This window comes from Macrotis lagotis, chromosome 6, assembly GCF_037893015.1.
Source record: "Macrotis lagotis isolate mMagLag1 chromosome 6, bilby.v1.9.chrom.fasta, whole genome shotgun sequence".
In the NCBI taxonomy this organism is placed as follows: domain Eukaryota; kingdom Metazoa; phylum Chordata; class Mammalia; order Peramelemorphia; family Peramelidae; genus Macrotis; species Macrotis lagotis.
The window spans coordinates 59557935-59564200 of NC_133663.1; the positions used below are offsets into that span (position 1 = coordinate 59557935).

General features: G+C 35.6%; 1 pseudogene; it reads left to right on the forward strand.

Annotated features, from left to right (window-relative positions):
* The first annotated feature begins 1568 nt into the window (after positions 1 to 1568).
* The window catches only part of LOC141492129 (mitochondrial import inner membrane translocase subunit TIM14 pseudogene), a 26148-nt pseudogene continuing 21450 nt past the window's right edge, over positions 1569 to 6266 (forward strand).

The following is a 6266-nucleotide window of genomic DNA, read 5'->3' on the forward strand; positions in this document are numbered from 1 at the left end:
AATGAGCTGGAGAAGAAAATGCCAAACCAAGCCAAAAACTCCAAATGAGTTCATAAAGAGTTGGAAATGACTTAAACAGTGTTTAACATAGAGTTTGACACTTTGGAATGGGATATGGTAGGGGGTGAGTGGGAAGGGAGTACTGTATTTATGATATCATCAATGTGGATGACTTTCTTTCTTTCTTTCTTTCTTTCTTTCTTTCTTTCTTTCTTTCTTTCTTCTTTCTTATTTTGTACAAATAATGTTTTTTATACATTACTAAAATATTCTTGTTTAGGAGTAAACATAATACCCCCTTACCCCCCAAATATAGACCCACATGAGCGATAAAGTCAAGGGGAGAGAAAAGAAATTAAAATTAATAATAATAATAATAATAATAATAATAATAATAATAATTGTAGGTATGGCTAGGTGGCACAGTGGACAGAGCACTGGCCCTGGAGCCAGGAGCACTGGAGCCCAAATCCAGCCCCAGACACCCAACAATCACCCAGCTGTGTGACCCCGTGCAAGCCACCCCAACACCATTGCCCTATAGAAACCAAAAAATAAGAGACCCAAAATAAAATAAAATAGTAATAATTATAATAGTAGGGATTGTTGGGTGTCTGAGGCCGGTTTTGGACCTGGGTGCTCCTGGCTCAAAGGCCAGTGATCTGTAAAGGTGACGTCTAATGTGGAAGTTTCCTTTATCAATGAAGATCAACTTTTCTTCTGAAAGTAATGGTCTTAGAGAATTACTTGGAATATAAATCTCTTAAGTGACTTGCCCTAGTCATAGAGATAATTTGTAAAAGAGAAAGTAATGAATTCAAAATTTCTGACTTTGAGTCTTGTTCTCTATTCACTACAACATGCATTCTCTCATTGATTTTGTTCTTCAGACATATGACTCTTCATGATCCCATGGACCTTGGCTTGCTACTACCTCTCTAAGTCTATCCAGTTCATATTCATTGTTTCCATGGCACCACATAGCCATCTCATCCTCTGAAGTCCCTTTTATTTTTTCTCTTCAATCTTTCAAAACATCAGGGTTTTCCTTACCATAGGTACCATCTCACTTGTCACAAATTCAGCAGGTCCTCTTCATGTTGAGGTGGGTAGGAAAGAAGAGACTGAAACCAAGGCCCAAGCTCATCAATCTTCCTCAAGCCTCCTCAAAAAGCAAAACAAGAGACATTCACTGCTAAATTGCTCAATACTCAAATCTCTGACCCAACACATTGTATATTAGTCCCAAAAGGTGGGGGGAACAAACCCCCAAAAGATCATAGCTTGCCCTCTGTTAAAAGACTTTGATCACAGAGGAGTGGTAACTTTGTTCACACCAAATATGATGGAGTAAATTGAGATTTGTCTCCATCTAACAAAGATGTTAGTTATTTCCAGGAGGAGATGGGGTGATTTTGTTGCCTCAATATCCCCCCCCTGCCCCATCCATAAATGCACAATCACTGATATGAACATACATACATACTTCTATGTATGTGTATGTCCATGTATATATATATATATATACATATATATATATATATATATGCAAATAGATCCAGGTAAACATGGATATCAAACAAAATGTAAACACACCTATGTCTCTGACTGAACCTAGCAATTTCATTCGTATGAGAAACTTCATCACTGATGTAGAACAGCCGTTGCTGCAAAGTAGAGCATGATAACTTAGTGTCTTCGAAAATTGCTTTAGAAAGTGAGAAACGAATGATTTACCCATTTTAACACATTCAGATTGTCTGACAGACATGATTTGATTCTTGGTCTTCCTAACCCAAGATTAGCCAGATCATGATTTCTTTGTCCTCTTTGACTTACTCTGGCTTTCATTCTCTTATTCTCTCTCTAATTCTCTGTTTTTCTCTGTTTCTGTTTGGCTTTATCTCCCTTACTATATGATTGACATATGTGTGTATACTTATATATATTTGCATATATAAATATATGCATATATACATCCTATGGAGGCATCTAGTAGATATCTAAAAACTAGATGATTCTTTCTCTCCATGTTTATATACATATTGACTATTGTGGAGATATATGGCAATAGAGATTTTTGGTTTTTGCAAAGCAATGGAGTTAAGTGCCTTGTCCAAGATTACACAGCTAGGAAATTATTAAGGGTCTGAGGCCAGATTTGAACTCAGTTTCTCCTGACTCCAGAGCTGGTGCACTATCCTCTGCATCACCTAGCTGCCTGAGGAATTTTTTTTTAATAAAGCATTTGGTATGGGATTTGCCTTTAATGGCATTAGTTGTGATAAGGTTGAGACAAATAAAGATGAATTTAAAATAGCTCCTTCCTGTTATGATGTATGTCTATAAATAGCATTTTCTAGACAGTAAACTGATCAAGATATGATAATAGAGTAACATGTAAATATAACCAACAAACGCATATTCTTAGGGGCTAATTTATATAACAAAAGGGCAAAATAGAGCCTTTGACAATATAGTAGCCTTCTAGGCAACTTGGTCTCCATTTTGTTGTCTGGATAAATGAGTTGACTGTTGGTGAAGAGCATAAAGTCCTAGATCCAGGAAGACCTGAGCAAATTCAGTCTCAGATATTTGCCAGGTGAACTTGAATATATGTCTTAATTTCTCTTTGTCTCAGTTTCCTCAAATGTAAAATAGGGCTAATAATAACAGCACCTATCTCCTAGAATTATTATGAGCATAAAATGATAAAATATTTGTAAATCACATTGCAAACCTCAAAGCATTATATAAATATTATCATTGTTAGTACTTTGCCATTATGGTCTTTGAATAATTCATCCAGTATGGTAGCAATTGATATTAGAAGTTGTGGTTTTCATTTTTAGAATCTGGGCTCAGCAGTATAAGTGACTACACTTAGGCTAAATTTACTCATACATTCTGATTTTAATTATTTTCCTCAAATGCATGTCCTAATTACTTAGTCATCTAAAACACGACACTCATTTATTTGATGGAATATTATCATTTTTGGAGATGAATATACAATACTTGTTTTATATGTGATGCCAACACTTATTTCTGTGCCAAAACTGGATCTCCTTTTCCTAGCACTTGCTGAGAGTAATTTGTTTAACCATTCCACAGTACATCCCTTGTATGAAATTCTTTTGTTACTATAATGCATTCCCTAGTCTCCTTCATTAAGCACTTTGAGTATAGCCAGATGCGAGGGTGCTGGGTAAAGAACAAACTCCTCTAATACATTTTAAAAATTGGAAGATCAAAAAATAGCATCACTGCTATTTTCTAGTTGGCACTTTAGATTTTTACAAAAATAATCTATGGCTAAATTTTACCACACAGTTTTCACATATGCTTCTATCAAATTCAACAAGAGCTGAACATATTAATGAGGATATTTGGCCATATTTTTCCTCAGCCTTCAATTTCAAAGAACAAACCACCTACTCCTCATTGGAAACAAACAATAATTTAAATACATTAAAAGTATTTAACAATGACTTAAAGAATGCCTAGTTTTAGTGTGAACTTTCCTGGCTGGTGTTATAGATTGCCTTTATCCCACAAGGAGATTTTTAGTCATTATTTCAGGATGTTTTTCTTAAAGTTGAAATAGCTTTGTAACAATCTATCAGGTAAGCAGTAGGTTTTTATTTGCAAGATGCTTACATTTGCATGATAAAAACATAAGTATTCTGAAATAGCCTTGTAAAAATATTCTTTATCTTCTGGAAAGACTGAATGGGGATATTAGAAGTCTTTAATGTCCATAAGAAAGGGTCAAGAAAATTTAGAATAGATTCAAACAATGGCCAGATCAGAAAGGACAAAAGTCTGATAGACCTAGAGGTGGAAAGACCGTCATAGGTCATCTATTCTAAACACATCATTTGACAAATATGCAACCTGGATGAGGTGACTGACTCATCCTTGTGAACTGGGATTGAAAGCAGACTGATTGACTTCATTCAATACTGGTATTCTTGTCCCTAAAATGTACTTCCTCAGAGATTAACTATTCCAACTCTTACCAGAGTAGAACTCACTCTAGTCTATAGTATATTATCACAAAATGATGAACTAGATTTAATTTAAGGACCTCTAATGAAGAATACTCTGCAATCTTCCAAAGTATCCCATTTCATTTTTGGATAGATAATGTGTTTTTATAAAAAATATTATTTTAGGAGAGGTTGCTTGGCTTACTTTAGGATCAAGTCTTACTTCTGACACATACAAGCCATATGACAAAGAAGAAGGTCGAAACCTCAGTTTCTTCATTTGTAAAAAGAGAGATGTTGGATGTATGAGCTCTCAGTTACCTTCTAGAAATACTGATGATTTATGAGAGTTTACTTTATATCCTGCAGCTTTGCTATAGTTAATTATTTCAAATAGTGTTTTAGAGGATTCTCATGGGTTCTCTAATTATATCATCATGTCATCTGCAAAGAGTGAGGTTTTTTTCTCCTCATTGCCTATTCTAATTGCTTTAATTTATTTTTCTTCTCTTATTGCTAAAGCTAGCATTTCTAATACAATATGGATTAATAGTCATGATAAGGGGCTTCCTTGTTTTGTCCCTGATCTTATTTGAGAAGGCTTCTAGCTTATTCACATTTCATATGATGCTTGATGATAGTTTTGGATAGATACTACTTATTACTTTATAGAAAATCTATTAATTCCCATGCTTTCTAGTGTTTTCAGTAGGAATGTGTGCTGCATTTTGTCAGAAGCTTTTCTGGCATCTATTGAGATGATCATATAGTTTCTGCTAGTTTTCTTGTTGATATGTTCATTATATTGATAGGTTTTCCTAATTTTGAATGAATCCTCTCAGGTACTATCTAGCTCTTATTCTGTGATTCTACCACACAAATGATTTTTATAATTCATTTATGCTCTAAATGCTATTATTCTAAGTTGAGATGGGGATCCCTGAGAGGCAAGGTTCTAAATGACATCTATTCACATATAGCTAATTCACCCCATCTTCTCTGACAAACCCTATAGGGAAACTAGAAAGAAGCCAACATTGGGAGCACATGGCAGGGTTTTTCAGATCTTCCACTGACTCTAACTGCTAGTGGATGCTTTCTTTAGGCAGCAAGAAATGCTGCTTGGCTAATCAGGTGAATTTTCCCTGTGTTTTTCTTTCCTTACTCTATGCACATGACTTCAGATGCTGGACAGCACCCTCTGTGTCTTTCTGAAACAGAAGACTTTGTCATACCATTCATTCATCATCTGCAATTCATTGACTGACATTGATCTGGAAAATCCCCCAAGAAGTTAGAGTGATGATCTGTAAAACATGAACTAGGAGAAAGTCGATGAGAATTTGTGTTCCGATACTGTCTTTAACTCTTACTGCCTCTAAATCTCTGATCCTAGGATTTGGCAGTTTCAACAGTCACTCATAATCTTTTGCTGAGGATTTGCTATTAGAGAAATGGGTACAAAGTATAAAATAGCAACATTAGTTCACACTTTGAGAGTTTGCTAATATTTTCAATGTCCCTTTCCTCAGGACAACTCAACAAATCATAAAGTAGATTATCATCCTTACTTTAAAGATGAGAAAATTGAGAAATTATGGTATTGAGGGAGTTGCACAGGGCTACACAATTAGTAAATAGCATGATCAGGGCTTGTTCCTAGGCCTTCTGAATTTAGATGTTATGTTTTCTGGAATACTGCCTAAGAGAGAACATCTTAGGGTGGATAGAGGGTTAACTGCAAAATTATGAAAATTTGGTTCCAGTTTTGCTTTGGATACCTAACTACTTTGTCAAGGGCAAGACTCCTGAACTCTCAGTACCTCAGTCAACTCTCTAATTTGTTAAGTGATGATGATGATCATCATGTTTGTTCTTTATTCTCAAAGAAGACTATATATCAGGGAGGTGATACCACGACAACCAAGTGAATTGAATTTGCGTGAGGGGATGCTATGCTGAGTCACCAGGCTCACTTTCTCCTCTGGAGCCATCTGGGTCCAGTGGCCTGATAAGAATCAGGATAACTAGAGATGACCCTGCATTCAAGGTAGAAGTAAGTGACTTGCTCAAGGTCACGCAGCTAGTACTTGTGAAGTATCTGAGGTTAGGTTTGAACTCATACCTTTCTGACTCCCAGGCTAGTGCTTTATCCACTTAGCCTCCTAATTTTCCAAGTAGCATGCAAGGGACTGGTCTGCATTAGTAGAGAGAATAATTTACTGGGGGTATTATATTATTTTGTTTTGTTATTTTATGGTATACTGTGTTGAA